General features: G+C 47.5%; 1 pseudogene; it reads left to right on the forward strand.

Annotated features, from left to right (window-relative positions):
* The first annotated feature begins 20,803 nt into the window (after positions 1 to 20,803).
* LOC123169775 (putative pentatricopeptide repeat-containing protein At3g05240) lies at positions 20,804 to 24,647 on the forward strand (annotated as a pseudogene).
* The last annotated feature ends 839 nt before the right edge of the window (positions 24,648 to 25,486 follow it).

A 25,486-nucleotide genomic window follows, 5' to 3' on the forward strand; every position in this document is an offset into this window, starting at 1 on the left:
AATCACAAGTCCCTTGGCGGCTTACCGCATGGCGGGTCATATATCTTACATATAACCCGGAATATGAACAAGAGTCATAGATAAGTCGGCTATCAATTATATCTTTGAAATAATAACATCATACCTGTGATCCTTTGATTTACACTGCCGGTTTATGTGACCCAAACAGTAAGGGTGACAACCCGATCTTGTAGAAGCGGGTACTTCCACTCATATGATTATTGTTATATACTGGCGACTTATTGACTAAGGACAAGTCGGGTTACATAGAAGCCACTCATTAGATGCTTCCAAATATGATCAAAAAAGTCTCAAGACAAAGTCGAAAAATTGTGATTGCAAAAAAAACTTACAGGAAACAAACAAAGTTTTGAGGCTTCTGATTCGAATACGATCAGAAAACCATTCCAAAGGGGTTAAGCTAAGATTCGAATATGATCATATAGCCCCCAGTGGCTTTGGCGTTGCCGACCAAGAGGGTACCGACAGCTATGTTCTCTTTGGTTCGAATACGACCTATGTTTGAACAGGAAGCCCCCAACTGACCTTGAGAGTTGTTTAATGACGCTGATTCGAATACGATCCATGTCAGACCCAAAGGGGTTGAGCTATGATTCGGATACGACCAAGAAGCCCCCTAGTAGGTTTGGCAATGTGCCAATCAAAAGGGTATCGACAGCTATGTTCTCTTTGGTTCGAATACGACCTATGTTTAAACAGAAAGCCCCCTAGTGATCATGATATTTACCGGCTAGATCCCAATTCAATCATGAGCCGGACCAAAAGGAGAGCCAGATTCAAATATGACCAGTTCCCTGTTGGTTGTTTTAAAGATATAACAATGAGGACATATAAAATTTTGAGGATGAAAAGGACAGAGGTCCTGCTTTATTACTTTTCATAATAGATACATCATCAAAATATGTACATCATGAGAGCCGGTGGCTCAAGTGTAGTAAGGCCGAAGATGAGCAATGTTCCATGGCCGGCGGGTCTCCTCCTCCGACTTACGTGAGTCCTTGTGCTCTCAAACATCGATGAGGTAGTATGACCCGTTGTTCAGGTTCTTGCTGACCACAAAGGGTCCTTCCCAAGGTGGGGATAGCTTGTGCATATCGGACTGATCCTGGATAAACCGGAGCACTAAGTCACCTTCTTGAAAGGTTCTGGACTTAACCCGGCGGCTGTGATAACGGCGCAGGTCCTATTGGTAAATCGCCGAGCGGGCTGCTGCTAAGTCATGCTTCTCATCCAATAAGTCAAGTGCATCCTGACGAGCTCGTTCATTATTAGCTTCAACATAAGCCGCCACTCGGGGCGAGTCATGACGGATGTCACTCGGTAGAATCGCCTCTGCTCCGTAAACCATGAAGAAAGGCGTATAACCCGTAGATCTGTTAGGTGTAGTGTTGATGCTCCAAATTACAGAAGGCAACTCCTCCACCCAAAAACCCGGCGTCCGCTGTAAAGGGACCATGAGCTGGGGTTTTATGCCTTTCAAGATCTCTTGATTGGCTCTTTCAGCTTGACCATTGGATTGAGGGTGAGCCACTGATGAAACATCGAGCCGGATATGCTCACGTAGACAGAACTCTTCCATGGCACCCTTGCACAGATAAGTACCATTGTCAGTTATGATGTTGTGTGGAAAACCAAAGCGGAAGATCACCTTCTTCATGAATTGAACCGCTGTGGCTGCATCACACTTACTGACCGGCTCTGCCTCAACCCACTTCGTGAACTTATCAACTGCCACCAGAAGGTGTGTCTTTTTATCTTTGGACCTTTTGAAAGGCCCAACCATATCAAGCCCCCAGACTGCAAACGGCCACGTAATAGGAATCATCCTCAATTCTTGAGCTGGCACATGAGCCCGTCGTGAGAACTTCTGACAACCGTCACATTTACTAACCAAATCTTCCGCGTCAGCATGAGCCGTCAGCCAATAAAATCCATGACGAAAAGCCTTGGCCACAAGGGATTTTGACCCGGCATGATGGCTACAATCACCTTCATGAATCTCACAAAGAATTTCCTGACCCTCCTCAGGGGAAACACAACGTTGAAACGCCCCAGTAACACTACGATGATGTAACTCTCCATTGACAATTGTCATTGACTAAGACCGCCTAGTTATCTGCCTAGCCAAGGTTTCGTCCTCAGGCAATCCCCCCCCGGTTCATGTAAGACAAATATGGCACTGTCCAATCTGGGATGACGTGAAGAGCCGCCACCAATTGCGCTTCTGGGTCTGGGACAGCTAAGTCTTCCTCTGTGGGTAACTTAACAGAAGGGTTATGCAGAATATCTAAGAAAGTGTTAGGTGGCACTGGCTTACGCTGAGATCCCAGCCGGCTTAAAGCATCAGCCGCCTCATTCTTTCTTCGATCAATATGCTCCACTTGATAACCTTTGAAGTGTCCAGCGATAGCATCAACTTCACGGCGATAAGCCGCCATGAGAGGATCCTTAGAATCCCACTTGCCTGACACCTGTTGAGCCACCAAATCTGAGTCGCCGAAGCACCTTACTCGGCTTAAGTTCATCTCTTTAGCCATCCGAAGACCATGGAGCAAGGCCTCATACTCAGCTGCATTGTTAGTACAGGGAAACATCAACCGGAGCACATAACCAAATTTTTCACCTCGAGGGGAAGCTAAAACAACTCCAGCCCCCGAGCCCTCCAATTTCCTGGACCCATCAAAGTGAGTAGTCCAATATGTGTTGTCCGACTTTTCCTCAGGCGTCTGCAGCTCTGTCCAATCGTTGATGAAGTCCACCAGTGCTTGAGACTTGATAGCAGTGCGTGGCACATACCTTAAGCCATGAAGCCCAAGTTCAATGGCCCACTTGGCGACTTGTCCTGTGGCCTCTCTATTCTGAATGATGTCTCCCAAAGGAGCAGAACTTACCACAGTGATGGGGTGCCCCTGGAAGTGTTGCTTAAGCTTCCGGCTCGCCATGAACACCCCATAAACGAGCTTCTGCCAATGTGGATATCTTTGCTTAGACTCAATAAGCACCTCACTGATGTAGTAAACCGGCCGTTGAACCGGATGCTCCTTGCCATCCTCTTTGCGCTCCACCACAATTGCAACACTGACAGCACGTGAGTTAGCAGCCACATACAACAATAAGGGTTCCTTATCAATGGGAGCCGCAAGGACCAGCGGCTCAGATAACTGTCTCTTTAAATCTTCAAAGGCAGCATTAGCGGCATCACTCCAGACAAAGTTGTCTGTTTTCTTCTTCATCTGATACAGCGGTATGGCCTTCTCACCTAACTGGCTTAAAGCAGCGATACGACCAGCCAGTCGCTGAACATCATTGATGCACGTTGGCTTAGCCAAAGAAGTGATTGCTTTGATCTTCTCCGGGTTAGCCTCAATGCCTCTGTTAGAAACCAGAAAACCCAAAAGCTTGCCTGCTGGTACGCCAAACACACATTTGACCGGGTTAAGCATCATTTTATAGACCCGGAGGTTATCAAAGGTTTCCTTCAGATCATCTATCAAGGTCTCCTTCTCTCTGGACTTCACCACAATATCATCCACATAAGCATGAACATTACGCCCAATCTGGTTATGGAGACAGTTCTGCACACATCGTTGATAAGTCGCCTGGGCACTTTTAAGCCCAAAAGGCATAGACACATAATGGAAGGCTCTAAACGGAGTGATGAAAGCCGTCTTCTCCTGGTCCTTAACTGCCATCTTGATCTAATGATAACCAGAATAAGCATCCAAGAAACTCAAATGCTCACAACCCGTCGTAGCATCAATGATCTGATCTATACAGGGGAGAGCGAAAGGATCAGCCGGACAAGCCTTGTTTAAGTCCGTGTAATCCACACACATATGCCAGGTGGCGTTCTTTTTAAGTACGAGCACAGGGTTAGTCAACCACTCCGGGTGAAAAACTTCAACAATAAACCTAGCCGCCAAGAGCCGGGCCACCTCCTCACCGATAGCTTTGCGCCTCTCCTCGTTAAACCGTCGAAGAAACTGCCTGACCGGCTTAAACTCTGGATCAATATTGAGAGTGTGCTCAGCGAGTTCTCTCGGTACACCCGGCATGTTAGAAGGTTTCCATGCAAAGATGTCCCGGTTCTCACGGATGAACTCGATGAGCGCGCTTTCCTATTTGGGATCCAGATTGGCACTGATACTGAATTGCTTAGATGAGTCGCCTGGAACGAAATCAACAAGCTTGGTGTCGTCGGCCGACTTAAATTTCATCACCGGCTCGTGTTCCGTGGTTGGCTTCTTCAGAGACGTCATGTCCGCCGGGTCAACATTATCTTTATAAAACTTCAACTCCTCTGCTGCACAGACAGATTCAGCATAAGCAGCGTCGCCTTCCTCACATTCTAGGGCTATCTTCCGACTCCCATGTACCGTGATGGTGCCCTTGTGACCCGGCATCTTGGGCTGTAAGTAAACATAACATGGCCGCGCCATGAACTTGGCATAAGCCGGCCGTCCAAACAGAGCATGATATGGGCTCTTGATCCTGACCACTTCAAAGGTTAATTTCTCAGCCCTAGAGTCATGCTCATCTCCGAAGGCTACCTCCAGTTCAATCTTACCCACTGGGTATGCCGACTTACCAGGCACCACTCCATGAAAAATAGTGTTGGATGTCTTAAGATTTTTATCAGTCAGCCCCATACGACGGAAGGTTTCATAATAGAGGATGTTGATGCTGCTGCCTCCATCCATGAGTACTTTAGTGAATTTATATCCACCAACTTGAGGTGCCACCACCAAAGACAACTGACCCGGATTGTCAACTCGGGGAGGGTGATCTTCTCTGCTCCATACAATGGGCTGCTCTGACCACCTCAAATAACGAGGGACTGCCGGCTCAACAGCGTTCACAGCCCTTTTGTGAAGCTTCTGGTCTCGTTTGCACAGACTAGTGGTGAACACATGATATTGTCCACTATTCAGCTGCTTTGGATTGCTCTGATAACCCGATTGCTGCTGTTGCTGACCTCCCAGGCCAGACTGCTGATTATAACCACCTTGATTTCCTTGAAAGCCGGAACTTGAGCCGCCGCCCGAGCCATGAAAACCGCCTCCACCTGAGCCACCGCCAGGCCCGTGGTTGCCGTCGAACATGTTAGAATTTTTGAAAGCCTTCATGATCGCGCAATATTTCCATAGGTGAGTGGCCGGCCTTTCCTGAGTGCCGTGTCTTTGACAGGGCTCATTGAGAAATTGCTCAAGAGTAGGACCTGACCTGCCAGACCGAGGGGGCAGCCTCCCCTTACGTCGTTGATTGTTACCCTGTGAATTGGTGTTAGCCACAAACTCCGAGTTACCGTCGGCCTTACGTTTATTGCCTCCCTGACTTGCCGGGTTATGCTGATGACCCTTTCCATTGCCGTTCTTCTTTCCCTTCCCTGTCTTCTCTTCATCAGACGCGGGATCCTTGGTACTATAAGAATTGGCGTATTTGACTAGAGCCGCCATCAGCTGGCCCATGTCATTACAATCACGATTGAGCCGCCCCAGCTTCTGTTTCAGAGGTTCAAATCGGCAATTTTTCTCCAACACTAAGACCGCAGAGCTAGCATCCATCTTATCAGATGAATGTATTATCTCCTTGACCTGGCGCACCCAATGGGTCGTGGACTACTTACAATTAGTTAAATCTACAATTGACATGGGTTGCTTGCATGTGTCCTTGAAGTTCTGAATAAACCGGGCTTTTAACTCTACCCACGAACCAATGGAGTTAGGCGGAAGCCCCTTCAGCCAAGTGCGGGCCATTCCATCCAACATCATGGTGAAGTACTTGGCCATTGCCGCATCACTGACCTCCAACAATTCCATGGCCATCTCATAGCTTTCAATCCACGCCCGAGGCTGTAAATCGGCTGTGTAATTCGGCACCTTTCGAGGTCCCTTAAAATCCTTGGGAAAACGCTCATTACCCAGAGCCGGTATCAAACAAGGAACACTGCCGGTTCTCGTGGCCACACCTGCCTCAATAGAAGTCGTCGGATAATCCGGGAAGGTTTGGTGAGCCGCCTGCTGAGCCGCCCACTTAGCCTCTTGACGTATCCTGTCCTGTACCGGATTATGCCCACTGTTGGGGAACGTAGTAATTTCAAAAAAATTCCTACGCACACACAAGATCATGGTGATGCATAGCAACAAGAGGGGAGAGTGTTGTCCACGTACCCTCGTAGACCGAAAGCGGAAGCGTTAACACAACGCGGTTGATGTAGTCGTACGTTTTCACGATCCGACCGATCAAGTACCGAACGCACGGCACCTCCGAGTTCAGCACACGTTCAGCTCGATGACGTCCCTCGAACTCCGATCCAGCCGAGTGTTGAGGGAGAGTTTCGTCAGCACGACGGCGTGGTGACGATGATGATGTTCTACCGACGCAGGGCTTCGCCTAAGCACCGCTACGATATTATCAAGGTGTAATATGGTGGAGGGGGCACCGCACACGGCTAAAAGATCGTTGATCAATTGTGTGTCGAGAGGTGCCCCCCTGCCCCCGTATATAAAGGAGCAAGGGGGAGGCCGCCGGCCAAGGGAGGAGAGGCGCGCCAGGAGGAGTCCTACTCCTACCGGGAGTAGGACTCCCCCCCTTTTCCATGTTGGACTAGGAGAGAAAGGGGGAAGAGGTGGAGGGGAGGAAGGAAGGGGGGCGCCGCCCCCCTCTCCTTGTCCTATTCGGACTGGGGGGAGGGGCGCACGGCCCTACCCTGGCCTCCTCTCCTCTCTTCCACCTAGGCCCACTAAGGCCCATTAAGTTACCGGGGGGTTCCGATAACCTCTCGGTACTCCGGAAAAATCCCGATTTCACCCGGAACACTTCCGATGTCCAAACATAGGCTTCCAATATATCAATCTTTATGTCTCGACCATTTCGAGACTCCTCGTCATGTCCATGATCACATCCGGGACTCCGAACAACCTTCGGTACATCAAAACATATAAACTCATAATATAACTATCATCGTAACGTTAAGCGTGCGGACCCTACGGGTTCGAGAACTATGTAGACATGACCGAGACACCTCTCTGGTCAATAACCAATAGCGGAACCTGGATGCTCATATTGGTTCCTACATATTCTACGAAGATCTTTATCGGTCAGACCGCATAACAACATACGTTGTTCCCTTTGTCATCGGTATGTTACTTGCCTGAGATTCGATCGTCGGTATCTCGATACCTAGTTCAATCTCGTTACCGGCAAGTCTCTTTACTCGTTCCGTAATACATCATCCCGCAACTAACTCATTAGTCACAATGCTTGCAAGGCTTATAGTGATGTGCATTACCGAGTGGGCCCAGAGATACCTCTCCGACCATCGGAGTGACAAATCCTAATCTCGAAATACGCCAACCCAACAAGTACCTTTGGAGACACCTGTAGAGCACCTTTATAATCACCCATTTATGTTGTGACGTTTGGTAGCACACAAAGTGTTCCTCCGGTAAACGGGAGTTGTATAATCTCATAGTCATAGGAACATGTATAAGTCATGAAGAAAGCAATAGCAACATACTAAACGATCGAGTGCTAAGCTACAGAATGGGTCAAGTCAATCACATCATTCTCCTAATGATGTGGTCCCGTTAATCAAATGACAACTCATGTCTATGGCTAGGAAACATAACCATCTTTGATCAACTAGCTAGTCAAGTAGAGGCATACTAGTGACACTCTGTTTGTCTATGTATTCACACATGTATTATGTTTCCGGTTAATACAATTCTAGCATGAATAATAAACATTTATCATGATATAAGGAAATAAATAATAACTTTATTATTGCCTCTAGGGCATATTTCCTTCAGTCTCCCACTTGCACTAGAGTCAATAATCTAGATTACACAGTAATGATTCTTACACCCATGGAGTCTTGGTGCTGATCATGTTTTGCTCATGGAAGAGGCTTAGTCAACGGGTCTGCAACATTCAGATCCGTATGTATCTTCCAAATTTCTATGTCTCCCACCTGGACTAAATCCCGGATGGAATTGAAGCGTCTTTTGATGTGCTTGGTTCTCTTGTGAAATCTGGATTCCTTTGCTAAGGCAATTGCACCAGTATTGTCACAATAGATTTTCATTGGTCCCGATGCACTAGGTATGACACCTAGATCGGATATGAACTCCTTCATCCAGACTCCTTCATTTGCTGCTTCCGAAGCAGCTATGTACTCCGCTTCACACGTAGATCCCGCCACGACACTTTGCTTAGAACTGCATCAACTGACAGCTCCACCGTTCAATGTAAACACGTATCCGGTTTGCGATTTATAATCGTCCGGATCAGTGTCAAAGCTTGCATCAACGTAACCATTTACGATGAGCTCTTTGTCACCTCCATAAACGAGAAACATATCCTTAGTCCTTTTCAGGTATTTCAGGATGTTCTTGACCGCTGTCCAGTGATCCACTCCTCGATTACTTTGGTACCTCCCTGCTAAACTTATAGCAAGGCACACATCAGGTCTGGTACACAGCATTGCATACATGATAGAGCCTATGGCTGAAGCATAGGGAACATCTTTCATCTTCTCTCTATCTTCTGCAGTGGTCGGGCATTGTGTCTTACTCAATCTCACACCTTGTAGTACAGGCAAGAACCCTTTCTTTGCTTGATCCATTTTGAACTTCTTCAAAACTTTGTCGTGCTTTGTGAAAGTCCAATTAAGCGTCTTGATCTATCTATATAGATCTTGATGCCCAATATATATGCAGCTTCACCGAGGTCTTTCATTGAAAAACTCTTATTCAAGTATCCCTTTATGCTATCCAGAAATTCTATATCATTTCCAATTAGCAATATGTCATCCACATATAATATCAGAAATGCTACGGAGCTCCCACTCACTTTCTTGTAAATACAGGCTTCTTCAAAAGTCTGTATAAAACCAAATGCTTTGATCACACTATCAAAGCGTTTATTCCAACTCCGAGAGGCTTGCACCAGTCCATAAATGGATCGCTGGAGCTTGCACACTTTGTTAGCTCCCTTTGGATCGACAAAACCTTCCGGTTGCATCATATACAACTCTTCTTCCAGAAATCCATTCAGGAATGCAGTTTTGACATCCATTTGCCAAATTTCATAATCATAAAATGCGGCAATTGCTAACATGATTCGGACAGACTTAAGCATCGCTACGGGTGAGAAGGTCTCATCGTAGTCAATCCCTTGAACTTGTCGAAAACCTTTCGCAACAAGTCGAGCTTTATAGACAGTAACATTACCGTCAGCGTCAGTCTTCTTCTTGAAGATCCATTTATTTTCAATGGCTTGCCGATCATCGGGCAAGTCAACCAAAGTCCATACTTTGTTCTCATACATGGATCCCATCTCGGATTTCATGGCCTCAAGCCATTTTGCGGAATCTGGGCTCACTATCGCTTCTTCATAGTTCGTAGGTTCGTTATGGTCTAGTAACATAACCTACAGAACAGGATTACCGTACCACTCTGGTGCGGATCTTGATCTGGTTGACCTACGAGGTTCAGTAATAACTTGATCTGATGTTTCATGATCATTATCATTAACTTCCTCACTAATTGGTGTAGGTGTCACAGAAACTGGTTTCTGTGATGATCTACTTTCCAATAAGGGAGCAGGTACAGTTACCTCATCAAGTTCTACTTTCCTCCCACTCACTTCTTTCGAGAGAAACTCCTTCTCTAGAAAGGATCCATTCTTAGCAACGAATGTCTTGCCTTCGGATCTGTGATAGATGGTGTACCCAACAGTCTCCTTTGGGTATCCTATGAAGACACATTTCTCCGATTTAGGTTCGAGCTTAGCAGGTTGAAGTTTCTTCACATAAGCATCGCAACCCCAAACTTTAAGATACGACAACTTTGGTTTCTTGCCAAACCATAGTTCATAAGGTGTCGTTTCAACGGATTTTGATGGTGCCCTATTTAGAGTGAATGCAGCCGTCTCTAAAGCATAACCCCAAAATGATAGCGGTAAATCAGTAAGAGACATCATAGATCGCACCATATCTAGTAAAGTACGATTACGACGTTCGGACACACCATTACGCTGTGGTGTTCCGGGTGGCGTGAGTTGCGAAACTATTCCGCATTGTTTCAAATGTAGGCCAAACTCGTAACTCAAATATTCTCCTCCACGATCTGATCGTAGAAACTTTATTTTCTTGTTACGATGATTTTCAACTTCGCTCTGAAATTCTTTGAACTTTTCAAATGTTTCAGACTTATGTTTCATTAAGTAGATATGCCCATATCTGCTCAAATCATCTGTGAAGGTGAGAAAATAACGATATCCGCCACGAGCCTCAATATTCATCGAACCACATACATCTGTATGTATGATTTCCAATAAATCTGTTGCTCTCTCCATAGTTCCGGAGAACGGTGTTTTAGTCATCTTGCCCATGAGGCACGGTTCGCAAGTACCAAGTGATTCATAATCAAGTGGTTCCAAAAGTCCATCAGTATGGAGTTTCTTCATGCGCTTTACACCGATATGACCTAAACGGCAGTGCCACAAATAAGTTGCACTATCATTATCAACTCTGCATCTTTTGGCTTCAATATTATGAATATGTGTATCACTACTATCGAGATTCAACAAAAATAGACCACTCTTCAAGGGTGCATGACCATAAAAGATATTATTCATATAAATAGAAAAACCATTATTCTCTGATTTAAATGAATAACCGTCTCGCATCAAACAAGATCCAGATATAATGTTCATGCTTAACGCTGGCACCAAATAACAATTATTTAGGTCTAAAACTAATCCCGAAGGTAGACGTAGAGGTAGCGTGCCGACCGCGATCACATCGACTTTGGAACCATTTCCCACGCGCATCGTCACCTCGTCCTTAGCCAATCTTCGCTTAATCCGTAGCCCCTGTTTCGAGTTGCAAATATTAGCAACAGAACCAGTATCAAATACCCAGGTGCTACTGCGAGCATTAGTAAGGTACACATCAATAACATGTATATCACATATACCTTTGTTCACCTTGCCATCCTTCTTATCCGCCAAATACTTGGGGCAGTTCCGCTTCCAGTGACCAGTCTGCTTGCAGTAGAAGCACTCAGTCTCAGGCTTAGGTCCAGACTTGGGTTTCTTCTCCTGAACAACAACTTGCTTGCTGTTCTTCTTGAAGTTCCCCTCTTCTTCCCTTTGCCCTTTTTCTTGAAACTAGTGGTCTTATTGACCATCAACACTTGATGCTCCTTTTTATTTCTACCTCCGCTGCCTTTAGCATTGCGAAGAGCTCGGGAATTGTCTTATTCATCCCTTGCATGTTATAGTTCATCACGAAGCTCTTGTAGCTTGGTGGTAGTGATTGAAGAATTCTGTCAATGACGCTATCATCCGGAAGATTAACTCCCAGTTGAATCAAGTGATTCTTATACCCAGACATTTTGAGTATATGCTCACTGACAGAACTATTCTCTTCCATCTTGCAGCTGTAGAACTTATTGGAGACTTCATATCTCTCAATCCGGGCATTTGCTTGAAATATTAACTTCAACTCCTGGAACATCTCATATGCTCCATGACGTTCAAAACGTCATTGAAGACCCGGTTCTAAGCCGTAAAGCATGGCACACTGAACTATCGAGTAGTCATCAGCTTTGCTCTGCCAGACGTTCATAACTTCTGGTGTTGCTCTTGCAGCAGGCCTGGCACCCAGCGGTGCTTCCAGGACGTAATTCTTCTGTGCAGCAATAAGGATACTCCTCAAGTTACGGACCCAGTCCGTGTAATTGCTACCATCATCTTTCAACTTTGGTTTCTCAAGGAACGGATTAAAATTCAACGGAACAACAACACGGGCCATCTATCTACAATTAACATAGACAAGCAAGATACTATCAGGTACTAAGTTCATGATAAATTTAAGTTCTATTAATCATATTACTTAAGAACTCCCACTTAGATAGACATCCCTCTAATCATCTAAGTGATTACGTGATCCAAATCAACTAAACCATGTCCGATCATCACGTGAGATGGAGTAGTTTCAATGGTGAACATCACTATGTTGATCATATCTACTATAAGATTCACGCTCGACCTTTCGGTCTCCGTGTTCCGAGGCCATATCTGCATATGCTAGGCTTGTCAAGTTTAACCTGAGTATTCCGCGTGTGCAACTGTTTTGCACCCGTTGTATTTGAACGTAGAGCCTATCACACCCGATCATCACGTGGTGTCTCAGCACGAAGAACTTTCGCAACGGTGCATACTCAGGGAGAACACTTTTATCTTGAAATTTTTGTGAGAGATCATCTTATAATGCTACCGTCAATCAAAGCAAGATAAGATGCATAAAAGATAAACATCACATGCAATCAATATAAGTGATATGATATGGCCATCATCATCTTGTGCTTGTGATCTCCATCTCCGAAGCACCGTCATGATCACCATCGTCACCGGCGCGACACCTTGATCTCCGTCGTAGTATCGTTGTCGTTTCGCCAAGTATTGCTTTTACGACTATCGCTACCGCTTAGTGATAAAGTAAAACAATTACATGGCAATTGCATTGCATACAATAAAGCGACAACCATATGGCTCCTGCCAGTTGCCGATAACTCGGTTACAAAACATGATCATCTCATACAATAAAATATAGCATCATGTCTTGACCATATCACATCATAACATGCCCTGCAAAAACAAGTTAGACGTCCTCTACTTTGTTGTTGCAAGTTTTACGTGGCTGCTACGGGCTTAGCAAGAACCGTTCTTACCTACGCATCAAAACCACAACGATAGTTTGTCAAGTTGGTGCTGTTTTAACCTTCGCAAGGACTGGGCGTAGCCACACTCGGTTCAACTAAAGTGAGAGAGACAGACACCCGCCAGTCACCTTTAAGCAACGAGTGCTCGCAACGGTGAAACCAGTCTCGCGTAAGCGTACGCGTAATGTCGGTCCGGGCCGCTTCATCTCACAATACCGCTGAACCAAAGTATGACATGCTGGTAAGCAGTATGACTTATATCGCCCACAACTCACTTGTGTTCTACTCGTGCATAACATCAACGCATAAAACTAGGCTCGGATGCCACTGTTGGGGAACGTAGTAATTTCAAAAAAATTCCTACGCACACGCAAGATCATGGTGATGCATAGCAACGAGAGGGGAGAGTGTTGTCCACGTACCCTCGTAGACTGAAAGCGGAAGCGTTAACACAACGCGGTTGATGTAGTCGTACGTCTTCACGATCCGACCGATCAAGTACCAAATGCACGGCACCTCCGAGTTCAGCACACGTTCAGCTCGATGACGTCCCTTGAACTTCGATCGAGCCGAGTGTTGAGGGAGAGTTTCGTCAGCACGACGGCGTGGTGACGATGATGATGTTCTACCGACGCAGGGCTTCGCCTAAGCACCGCTACGATATTATCGAGGTGTAATATGGTGGAGGGGGGCACCGCACACGGCTAAAAGATCGTTGATCAATTGTGTGTCGAGAGGTGCCCCCTGCCCCCGTATATAAAGGAGCAAGGGGGAGGCCGCCGGCCAAGGGAGGAGAGGCGCGCCAGGAGGAGTCCTACTCCTACCGGGAGTAGGACTCCCCCCCTTTTCCATGTTGGACTAGGAGAGAAAGGGGGAAGAGGTGGAGGGGAGGAAGGAAGGAAGGGGGGCGCCGCGCCCCTCTCCTTGTCCTATTCGGACTAGGGGGAGGGGCGCGCGGCCCTGCCCTGGCCTCCTCTCCTCTCTTCCACCTAGTCCCACTAAGGCCCATTAAGTTACCGGGGGTTCCGGTAACCTCCCGGTACTCCGGAAAAATCCCGATTTCACCCGGAACACTTCCGATGTCCAAACTGTTGGGGAACGTAGTCATTTCAAAAATTTCCTACGCACACGCAAGATCATGGTGATGCATAGCAACGAGAGGGGAGAGTGTTGTCCACGTACCCTCGTAGACCGACAGCGGAAGCGTTATCACAACGCGGTTGATGTAGTCGTACGTCTTCACGATCCGACCGATCAAGTACCGAACGTACGGCACCTCCGAGTTCTACACACGTTCAGCTCGATGACGTCCCTCGAACTCCGATCCAGCCGAGTGTTGAGGGAGATTTTCGTCAGCACGACGGCGTGGTGACGATGATGATGTTCCACCGACACAGGGCTTCGCCTAAGCTCCGCAACGGTATTATCGAGGTGTAATATGGTGGAGGGGGGCATCGCACACGGATAAGAGATCTCAAGGATCAATTGTTGTGTCTCTGGGGTGCCCCCTGCCCCCGTATATAAAGGAGCAAGGGGGAGGCAGCCGGCCAAGGGGAGAGGCGCGCCATAGGGGGAGTCCTACTCCCACCGGGAGTAGGACTCCTCCTTTCCTTGTGGGAGTAGGAGAAGGGAAGGGGGAAGGAGAAAGAAGGAAGGGTGCGCCCCCCTTCCCTAGTCCAATTCGGACCAGACCATGGGGAGGGGTGCGGCCACCTTTTGAGGCCTTTCTCTCCTTTCCCGTATGGCCCATTAAGGCCCAATACGAATTCCCGTAACTCTCCGGTACTCCGAAAAATACCCGAATCACTCGGAACCTTTCTGAAGTCTGAATATAGTCGTCCAATATATCGATTTTTACGTCTCGACCATTTCGAGACTCCTCGTCATATCCCCGATCTCATCCGGGACTCCAAAATCCTTCGGTACATCAAAACTCAATAAAACTGTCATCGTAACGTTAAGCGTGCGGACCCTACGGGTTCGAGAACTATGTAGACATGACCGAGACACGTCTCCGGTCAATAACCAATAGCGGGACCTGGATACCCATATTGGCTCCCACATATTCTACGAAGATCTTTATCGGTCAGACCGCATAACAACATACGTTGTTCCCTTTGTCACCGGTATGTTACTTGCCCGAGATTTGATCGTCGGTATCTCGATACCTAGTTCCATCTCGTTACCGGCAAGTCTCTTTACTCGTTCCGTAACACATCATCCCGCAACTAACTCATTAGTCACAATGCTTGCAAGGCTTATAGTGATGTGCATTACAGAGTGGGCCCAGAGATACCTCTCCGACAATTGGAGTGACAAATCCTAATCTCAAAATACGCCAACCCAACAAGTACCTTTGGAGACACCTGTAGAGCACCTTTATAATCACCCATTTACGTTGTGACGTTTGGTAGCACACAAAGTGTTCCTCCGGTAAACGGGAGTTGCATAATCTCATAGTCATAGGAACATGTATAATTCATGAAGAGAGCAATAGCAACATACTAAACGATCGAGTGCTAAGCTAACGGAATGGGTCAAGTCAATCACGTCATTCTCCTAATGATGTGATCCCGTTAATCAAATGACAACTCATGTCTATGGCTAGGAAACATAACCATCTTTGATCAACGAGCTAGTCAAGTAGAGGCATACTAGTGACACTCTGTTTGTCTATGTATTCACACATGTATTATGTTTCCGGTTAATACAATTCTAGCATGAATAATAAACATTTATAATGATATAAGGAAATAAATAATAACTTTATTATTGCCTCTAGGGCATATTTCCTTCACCCACCTGGCTGGTTAAGGCGTTGGGCGTTGCTTGATAAGGCCTCCGAATCCATATGCCTCCTGTAACTCGGGATCCGGCTTGGGCGAGGAGTCGAATGAATCCTGTCTTGACTATAAGAATAAGCCTCCTGCTGTGCCAGAGCCGTCTGAAGAACTTCTCTGACCCTTCGTGTCTGAACTATTGTTGGAGAGTCGCCATCCACTGGGAGAGCCGCCAAACGCGCCGATGTAGCGATCAGGTTCTCCAAAGGGTTGGAAAAATGACCCGGTGGTGTTGGTATGTAGCGAGGCGGGGAAGTATTCATGTGAGGAGGTTCCATCACTCGGGGCTGATCCGGCGCCCCCGCTTCGGGTGTTATAAACCGGCTTGCCTCCGGCGGGTTACTAGGGCCAACTCCGGGTGTGCAGAAGAGACATAAACCAGAGGCAGACGGGACTGAGCCTTCTGGTACCTCCTCCTCATCACCTCATTAGACGCGTTCAGATTCATCGTAAGCTGGAAAGCCTCTGACTGGATTTGCTGAGCTCGAGCATCCAAAGCCGCTCGTTCCGCGGCCAATCTGGTGTCCTCAGCTGCTAGGGCTTCTTTGGCTCGGGCTACCTCTGCACGTACCCGTGCCACCTCTGCATCATGCTCAGCCTGATCCGTCGGGATAACTGTGGCGGTTAACACGGCCGTCAATCTGTCCATGTGATCAATCAGCACCTGAGCCGGCGGGCGCACAGGGCCTCCTGCCCCGGCCGCTCCTGACCTGGAGGTTATTGCTGCCGCAGCCGTAGAGTTTTGACTGGGTTGAGTGCCAACCATGAAGATCCCTACTCTGCTCAGCGGCTCAAAGGGATCCGGAATACTGCTGCCATCGGAACAGCCCCCAAGCCCGCCGTCTTGCAATTGGTATAATGAATCTGTCTCACCAGTGGACGACGCACCATCAGAGTAAACGGCCGTCTCAGCACCATCCACGGATCCTTCAGAAAATTCCCCTCCATGGATACAACCCACGAAGGCACGCTTCATGGCGGGCTGAGCCCGGGCGGGTCTCGCACGCTGAGCCGTCTCGATGATGTCGGTGCAGATGTCCGGCTCAGGGCCCGGCTCGCCAATCCGGCCGATGAAGATGTGGATTCCGCTGAAGGGGACCCGGTACCCGTACTCAATTGAGCAGGTGTCAGGACCCCAGCCGGCGTCGTCGATGTAGAGCTTGCCGCGACGACTCTTGGTCATCCGGCCCACAACGTATCCCTTGAGCCCTTCGAAGCTGCCCTTCAAGAAATCAAATCCACCGTGAGCTGGCCCCACGGTGGGCGCCAACTGTCGTGGAATTGTCACGGCAGATGTCCTCGTGAAAGGACTTAGTCGTGGAGCCATCACAACTAGGAAGCTTAAAGGGGTTAAAACGGGACAAAGGACACGAGGGTTTATACTGCTTCGGCCCCTTGCGGTGAAGGTAAAAGCCTAATCCAGTTGAGGTGGAATTGCTAGGGTTTCGATGACCAGGGAGCGAATCCGCTATGCCTGGCTCTCGATTTGATGTTACTTGCCCTGAACCGCCGACGGGTCGTCCCTTTATATACAGAGGTCGACGCCCAGCGGCTCATAGAGTCCCGGCCGGCTCATAAACAGTGTCTGGCTCGGTGACCAATTAATCTTGCCTGACAATACAAAAGCCATGCCATTATGCGGTTTATCACTACGGGCCTTAAGTCGCCTTTGGGCTTTAGGCCCTTAACTGAACCGCCATCTTCAAGCTTGATATTAGGCTTCATATGATGACTCGCCACAGGCGTAACCCGGCCCCTCCTGGGCGGGTTACGCTAATAATTATATCCCCAACAGTGACCGACTGTTGTTCGGAGTTCCGGATGAGATCGCGGACATGACGAGGAGTCTCAAAGTGGTCAAGAGGTAAAGATTGATATATAGGACGATGGTATTCAGACACCGGAAGTGTTTCGGAGGATACCGGGTACTTATTGAAGGAAATATGCCCTAGAGGCAATAATAAAGTTATTATTTATTTCCTTATATCATGATAAATGTTTATTATTCATGCTAGAATTGTATTAACCGGAAACATAATACATGTGTGAATACATAGACAAACAGAGTGTCACTAGTATGCCTCTACTTGACTAGCTCGTTAATCAAAGATGGTTATGTTTCCTAGCCATAGACATGAGTTGTCATTTGATTAACAGGATCACCTCATTAGGAGAATGACGTGATTGACTTGACCCATTCTGTTAGCTTAGCACCCGATCGTTTAGTATGTTGCTATTGCTTTCTTCATGACTTATACATGTTCCTATGACTATGAGATTATACAACTCCCGTTTACCGGAGGAACACTTTGTGTGCTACCAAACATCACAACGTAAATGGGTGATTATAAAGGTGCTCTACAGGTGTCTCCAAAGGTACTTGTTGGGTTGGCGTATTTCGAGATTAGGATTTGTCACTCCGATTGTCGGAGAGGTATCTCTGGGCCCACTCGATAATGCACATCACTATAAGCCTTGCAAGCATTGTGACTAATGAGTTAGTTGCGGGATGATGTATTACGGAACGAGTAAAGAGACTTGCCGGTAACGAGATTGAACTAGGTATCGAGATACCGACGATCAAATCTCGGGCAAGTAACATACCGGTGACAAAGGGAACAACGTATGTTGTTATGCGATCTGACCGATAAAGATCTTCGTAGAATATGTGGGAGCCAATATGGGCATCCAGGTACCGCTATTGGTTATTGACCGGAGACGTGTCTCGGTCATGTCTACATAGTTCTCGAACCCGTAGGGTCCGCACGCTTAACGTTACGATGACAGTTTTATTGAGTTTTGATGTACCGAAGGAGTTCGGAGTCCCGGATGAGATCGGGGACATGACGAGGAGTCTCGAAATGGCCGAGACGTAAAGATCGATATATTGGACGACTATATTCGAACTTCGGAAAGGTTCCGAGTGATTCGGGTATTTTTCGGAGTACCGGAGAGTTACGGGAATACGTATTGGGTCTTATTGGGCCATACGGGAAAGAAGAAAAAGGGCCTCAAGGGTGGCCGCACCCCTCCCCTTGGTCTGGTCCGAATTGGACTAGGGAAGGGGGGCGCCCCCTTCCTTCCTTCTCTTTTTTCCTTCCTCTTTTCCTATTCCATATGGGAGGTGGAATCCTACTAGGACTAGGGAGTCCTAGTAGGACTCCACACTTGGTGCGCCCCCTCCTAGGGCCGGCCTCCTCCTCCCTTGCTCCTTTATATACAGGGGCAGGGAGGCACCCCAGAGACACAACAATTGATCCTTGAGATCTCTTAGCCGTGTGCGGTGCCCCCCTCCACCATATTACACCTCGATAATACCGTTGCGGAGCTTAGGCGAAGCCCTGCGTCGGTGGAACATCATCATCGTCACCACGCCGTCGTGCTGACGAAACTCTCCCTCAACACTCGGCTGGATCGGAGTTCGAGGGACGTCATCGAGCTGAACGTGTGTAGAACTCGGAGGTGCCGTACGTTCGGTACTTGATCGGTCGGATCGTGAAGACGTACGACTACATCAACCGCGTTGTGATAACGCTTCCGCTGTCGATCTACGAGGGTACGTGGACAACACTCTCCCCTCTTGTTGCTATGCATCACCATGATCTTGCGTGTGCGTAGATTTTTTTTTGAAATTACTACGTTCCCCAACACTTATCGGGTCACCGGAAAGGAGTTTCGGACAACCCTGACAAAGATATGGGCATTATGGGCCAAGAGAGGGAACACACCAGCCCACAAGAGGTTGGTGCGCCCCTATACAGGCCAGCCCTATGAGGAGGAGAAGGAAAGAGGGGAAGGAAAGGAAAGTGTGGAGTAGGACTCCCCCTTCCTTCCCTCTTCCCTCCTCTTTCCTTCCCACTTCTTCTTACAAGGAAAGGGGGAGGGGGGCAGGGCAAGGAGCAGCCCTAGGGCTGCTGCTAGGTCTCTTTGGGCGCCCTATGGGCTGCCTCCTCCCCTCCCACCTATATATATACATGGGTAGGGGGCGCCCCAACATTGTCTTAGCCGTGTGCGGCGCCCCCGTCCACCGTTTACTCCCTCGGTCGTATTTTCGTTGTGCTTAGGAGAAGCCCTGCGGAGATCACTTCACCATCACCGTCATCACGCCGTCGTGCTGCCGGAACTCATCTACTACCTCGTCGTCTTGCTGGATCAAAAAAGCGGAGGACGTCACTGAGCTGAACGTGTGCAGAACGCGGAGGTGCCGTGCGTTCAGTACTAGATCGGTTGGAGCGCGAAGAAAGTTCGACTACATCAACCGTGTTGTGAAACGCTTCCGCTTACGGTCTACGAAGGTATGTAGACACACTCTCCCCCTCGTTGCTATGCATCTCCATGAATAGACCATTGCGTGTGCATAGAATTTTTTTTGTTTTCCATACAACGATTTCCAACACATCTTCCATAGAAGATGTAGATGTAGATGCAAAAATAACTAACTTTTGCATCTCCGAGTCCCAAAAACCCTTCTCCAACAGATGATGTAGATGTAAAAAAAATTACATCTCCGTCTCCTGAAGATGTAAAAGACAACACTTAGAATTGCAAATTTGCATCTCCATCATATGTAGATGTAAAAACGCAACCGCCCGTCACCCCATCAACTACCGTTCACTTCACTTCCGCGCGACCGCCCGCCGCCCGCCCAACTCCCCCGTCGGCCGAATTCGCCCAAATTCGCTGCTGCCACCGTAGCCGCCCGCCCGACCCCTCCGGCACCCCCGCCGCCGGTTTCAACCGTCAGCCGCCGCCACACGCCGCGAATTGGGTGTTTTTCCGCCGCCGCCCCACCCGCATCACCGGCCGCATCCCTGCACCGCCGCCGCCGCCCCACGGCCCCACACTCCCGTCGCCGCTCGATCCGGCCGTAGCCCGGCACCGCCGCCCCTCCCACAACGCCGCCCGCAGCCCCGCACCGCCGCCTCGCCCACTGCCGCCACCCCGCCGCCGCCTGAGTACTAGTTGAAGTACAATTTACATCTTCATTTGCATCATCTATTGGAGTTGTTGTTTTACATCTTCAATATACATGTTCCGTTGGAGTTTCCTTTTTCTAAATGCAAAAAGCACTTTTAAAGATGTAAATTTTTACATCTCCTGTTTTACATCTTTAAATTTGCATCATGCTTTTAAGGAGTTATGATATGCTCGAAGATTTACAATTTGAGCTGGGATAAAATTTAGCAAGGTAAATCCAGCCGTGCGCCGCAGTTGGTGGCAGTACAGTATTCGTTCATGCAAGCTGCTGGAGCAGGTTGCCCATGGCGACTCGCGCCACCACCCCCTCCTACCTCTACAACGTCCTCCTCCGCCGCGCCGCAGACCACCGCGGCCTCCTGCTGACCTTCCGGGATATGCTGCGCGCGGGTGTCGCGCCGGACCACTTCACCTTTCCCTTCGCCCTCAAGGCGCTCGCCCAGGAACGCGCCGCAGCGCCACCGCGCGCCGGCGGAGCCCTTCGGTGCCTCCACACGCAGCTTGCCAAGTCTGGTCACGGCGCCGACGTCGACGTTACTTCCTCCCTCGTCCACGCCTACGCGGCAGCCGCCGCCGACGCCGCCTCTGCACGGGCGGTGTTCGACGCCGCGCGCCATCGCAACGTCGTCACCTGGACGGCGATGATCGCTGGGCACGCCGCGGCTGGGGAGGCGCGGGATGCGGTCGCGCTTCAGGGAGGCTTTGGCGAGCGGGCAGGAGGTAATTAATAGTGTCACGGTCGCGCAGGTGATGGCGGCGTGCGCGCAGTGCGGCGACATGGAGAGCGGGAGGTGGGTGCACGACACGCTCCGGCGCTGGCGCGTCGAGCCCGTATTGCTCGATGTTGCTCTTGCCACGGCGGTACTCCATATGTATGCCGCATGTGGTGGTCTCAGTGTTGCAGTTCAAGTGTTCGATGCAATTCCTCAAAGAAACGAGGTGTCCTGGAATGCAATGGTTGAGGTTTGTAATCGTCATGGAAGGTCGGATGAGGTTCTAGAAACTTTTGCTGCTATGCATTCTGCTGGGATGAAGCCTGATAAGGTGACATGGCTGAGCATATTGCGTGCTTGTACATCGAAGGGAGATACGGGCTTAAGCCAAGGGGTTCACGCATACATGGAAAAGACTAATTGTTGTCGACATGTTGCAGTTTGCACATCTCTAATGGATATGTATTCAAAAACAGGAAATGCACAGAGCGCGCTCCAGATATTTCATTGTCTCAAAGGAAAGGATTTGATGGCGTGGACAAGCATGATCAGCAGTTTGGCGAAGCATGGCCAAGGCAGAGATGCAGTGCAGCTCTTCAAGCAGATGGAGTATGGTGGCGTTGTTCCAGACCATGTTGCATTTGTAGGCGTGCTTAGTGCTTGCAGTCATGCAGGGATGGTGGATGAAGGCAGGAAATATTCTGACTCCATGCTGAATCTTTACGGCATCAGACCAACGGTAAAACATTATGGATGTATGATTGATCTCTTGAGCCGTGCAGGTCACTTAGGAGAGGTTGAGAGGATGATGCAACTGATGCCTATTCAGCACAGTGTTAGAATGTGGGGAAGTATGATGAACGGTTGCAAGATACATGGTAGGGCCGATGTAGCTGAGAGGATAGGAAGGGGGTTTGCTGAACTTAACCCTCAGTTAAGTGCAACCTATGTGGTCATGTCCAACATATATGCAGAGGTTGGTAGGTGGCATGCGGTCGAGCAAACTGGGAGGTTGATGTGGCAGATGGGATTGAAGAAAAATATAGGCTCAAGTGGCACTGAAGTGCGCATGTTGTGCTCCTGAATTGAATCGAAGTGAGAGGGGAGAATATTGTGAAAGACTTGTTGTGGAAATGTGACATCAAAGCCATGTACATTCCTGTCTGGACCATGTGTTTAAATTGAATTGCCAATTTTATGTGCGGACATAGAGGTAAAGATCTAACTTAAAGTGCTTACCAGTTATTTACTTTCGTACTTACCTTTCCCTTTTTGAAGCTAGACCATTATTTATGTATATCCTGCACTTGATGGTAAGGTCAAAATAGGTAAATGTTTTATTTTTGAGAGGTCGGTGTTTACAGAATGTCTGTCTACTTGGAGGTTCATATGTTGCCTGGAATCACCTAAGTAATTTAGAAAATGCCTCTGCATACTTCCACAGCTCTGAGGGCTTCTTTGTCTAGCCTAAATATCAATTGTACACTTTGCATATACATAATTGTGAACACGCTTTTGTTATATAGTTTTTCCTTGATGGAGAAAACTGAAGATGTTGTGATGTATTAAAACTCTAGCAACTACTTTGTTTATCATGCACCGTTACTTCAATGCAGAAAGAAAAGAAGTGTCATATTTCGTGTGTAACATGACAATTTGGAATATTGACAGTTAAACGGGACAATCTTTTCAAAGAGGGGCATCTGAACAGATATACACTGATCCTGCAAGGTGTGCAAAGTACTGGGCACTTTGGCAGTAAACGACATGCAAGACATAAGTAACTGAAACCCAACACTAGCAGAAAGTATCATAGCTTGGAGCCTTGGAATAGCTCAAGCTAAGATTGATGTCATACTAACACCTTTTGCTTACTTGAGCAATTCAGGGTGTGAGCTGGTGAGTACTAGCATGTAATTTATCCCAAACAAGTTAGTTATTAGGGAAAATGTTTTTACACGATCAGGGCTCTTGTCTCCCTTTAATTTCTCTGAAAGTTGTGCCACATTATTGTGTACTTGTTACAAAAGCTGTGCTGTGCTGCACTGTTAGCCTGTCTTGACCAACCTAATTGCACTCAGGAGTTAAGACTCTGAACACTTGCTAATTGGCAGTGCTGGTACACTGAAGGTGGTAGCATGGCCTTCATAACCTCTTCAGTCAGCTGTGGTGGGTTAGCCAACCAATAGCAACTGAGGACTTCTTCCAATTAGATCTTCAACATCGGAAGGTTCATTGCCCCCAAGAATGCAGTCAAACACGTCAAAAGAAGCAACACTGCAACAATCAGGTGAGTTTCTGCATACTGCTTGTGGTCTAAATTGTTTGGTCTTGTACAGTACTTCTCTGTAGAGCTGTACACTAGTCTTACTTATCTGTTTTGAAGCCCTGTTACTGTAGTAATTTCTCACCCTAAGGTCCTAGATTTTCCGAACACTTCTTAAAATTTGTCCAACAGAGGAGCCTGATGGAACTTTAATTAAGATAGAAATGACCGTGAGATACCATAATTAATCGCTCCTGTCAGGAGTTGAACCCCTGTTGGTTGGGACAAATCACAAAGTCCATATCACTAGGCTACAACACATTTCTTAAAGGTCCTATATGTCGCCTTATTGAATAAGTAACATAAAGCACAATAGCAGTTTTATGATTAATAAAGTTTCTTGCTCAGTTTCGAATAAAAGAAATTCTTACATCCGTGTGCCGGTTAAGTAACATCTCAGAGCTAAAGCAAGTGAGGACGCTAATAGCCAGTGTGCATGAATGTTAATCCTCCCAAATCCTAGTACCTGCCAATTCAGACCCTTCTTTTTAATTGAAGTTCTTCTGGATCCATTTCTGAATGAATCTTTACTTTCTTTGTATGCTTTCACAAGTTTATCCTGTGATGTCTCTTTTGTTTGCTTGTATTTACCCTCATCTTGCAGTTCTCTGGCAGGGTGTGGATTTCTGTTGGTTTATGATGGGCTGATCCCACTGTATAGGTATACCTGTCTCGCCCATTATTGGCGGGTGCGCTAGCTTGAAAGAGATACTGCAGTTTCAATAGTTAATGCTGTTCATGCCACTGTATGTAGTCGATAAATTGCTGAGTTTTTATCATTCCGTCATATGCTTGAGTTATACTACCTCCACTCCAAATATATTTGAAGTTCTCTGTTTGTCTTAAGTCAACTTCTTTTAGTTTGACCATGTATATAGAAAAATATATTAATATCTCCATTCAATTGGATCACACGCTCCTCTGGACTGCGTGTTCATGTTCCTGTATCTCGATGTTTTCTTTTTTGATCAAGGGGGAGGCACACAAGGCGCCAAATTTCATTTCAAACTAAGCTCAGATACATTATACATCATGAATACAAAACCCAGGACAATGTATATTAACAAGTTTCTGAGTGAGGGGACAGCTAGATTGCCTGTGAGCTAGTTTGATGCGCTCAAAGACAGGTTCTGATACGGGGTTCCAAACCTGATGACCACAATGGCGTGCAACTCCATTTAAACTTCTGGATATATGGAAGATGGCAGGAGTAGAGTGCTTGGAGTTGCAATGGAAGCTTGCTAAGTGCTGCAGGATGTCCCAGCGAGTAGAAGGAGCTGTGATGTCTTCTTTTCTTCTTCTTTTTTTCTGAGCGGGAGGAGCTGTGATGTCTTTGAGAGCAGCAAATAAATTTCACCAGAGAGGTTGTCTGTGAGGAACGTGGGCGCTGCACTCCCAGCTTTGCAGCCACAACTGCAGGAAGGTGCAAAGCTCCAGCTTCTGCCAGATCCATGGCTTGAATTATTATCTCAGCACTGGGTTGAAAGACACCTGTGGCTGGCAGCGAAGATCTTCCTGGGGTCTTGGAATTCTTCCAAGAGGCATCCAGAAAAATCTTGTTCCCTGTGATCATATGATCAGATGAAGCAGTACTTCCCTGTGCAGGAATCAGAGAAGTATTAGGATTAGAAGATACTCCCTGGTTTTCCAAAGGCCCCATAAGAAATACTCCCTCCGTTCCTAAATATTTGTCTTTCTAGAGATTTCAACAAGTGACTATATACGGATAAAATGAGTGAATCTACACTCTAAAATATGTCTATATACATCCGTATCTGGTGGTCCATTTGAAATTTCTAAAAAGACAAATACTCCATGTACAGAATGTGGAGAATGATATCATGCATGGTGTGAAAATTGTTTACAAGCATTTCAGTT

This window comes from Triticum aestivum, chromosome 7D (assembly GCF_018294505.1).
Source record: "Triticum aestivum cultivar Chinese Spring chromosome 7D, IWGSC CS RefSeq v2.1, whole genome shotgun sequence".
Classification (NCBI taxonomy): Eukaryota; Viridiplantae; Streptophyta; class Magnoliopsida; order Poales; family Poaceae; genus Triticum; species Triticum aestivum.